The following is an 847-nucleotide window of genomic DNA, read 5'->3' on the forward strand; positions in this document are numbered from 1 at the left end:
AACTTTGTTGAAATGTTTCTTCTAATATGGTAGTTATAAATTAGAATTTTCAAAAAACAAGGGTAGAGCAAAAGTACAAGAAAAGAAGCTTCAGCAGCGTAAGCCTCCCATAGTTCTAAACCTCCGAGAAAAGCAAGGCAAAGTACCTTTCCTACAAATTAAGTGAGTTTCCAGTATTTCCATGTAGTTGAGCTTTCAGAGACAGACATTCATGATATATCATTTATATATATATATATATATATATATATATATATATATAATCTTGGCTCTGGTTGTATTAATGATGTCTGAAGAGTTTAATACCCATCCAGGTCCAAAGGTGGAGAAACATATAAAATAGCATGGTAATCAGCCTGAGCAGACTGTAAAAGCACAGGCTGGTTGTGCTGGTGCAGCCTGTGGGAAGTTTTCTTCCACAGAGGCCAAATTGAACAGTCCTGCTAAAGAGACCAACAGAATAAGGGCAGTCAAAGTAGTTAGAGACAGAAACATTCTTCTCCCCCCACTGATTACCTGCCGTTCTGACTTTTTAAAAGGTAAGTGGTATTTTGAAAATTTTTAGTTCTGTGTATTGTGGGGTTTTTGCCTTTTTTTTTTTTTTTTTAAAGAGAGAAAGAGAGAGCTCTAGCTGTAGAGGAAGAAGGAAAGTGAGAATCTTAAGCAGGTTCCGCACCCAGCATGGAGCCCAACAGAGAGCTCAATCTCACAACCTTGAGATACTGATCCTGAGATCATGACTGATCCTGAAATCAAGAGTCAGATGTCTCATCGAATGAGCTACCCAAGTGCCCCTGTTGTTGTTGATTTTAAGTAAGATCCAGCCCTATTCTGTTTTTTTTTTTCT

General features: G+C 37.7%; 1 pseudogene; it reads right to left on the minus strand.

The window, feature by feature from the left end:
* Positions 1–280: 280 nt before the first annotated feature.
* LOC131831879 (phosphatidylinositol N-acetylglucosaminyltransferase subunit Y-like) lies at positions 281–495 on the minus strand (annotated as a pseudogene).
* Between the last annotated feature and the right edge of the window lie 352 nt (positions 496–847).

Source organism: Mustela lutreola, chromosome 5 (assembly GCF_030435805.1).
Source record: "Mustela lutreola isolate mMusLut2 chromosome 5, mMusLut2.pri, whole genome shotgun sequence".
NCBI classification, from domain to species: domain Eukaryota; kingdom Metazoa; phylum Chordata; class Mammalia; order Carnivora; family Mustelidae; genus Mustela; species Mustela lutreola.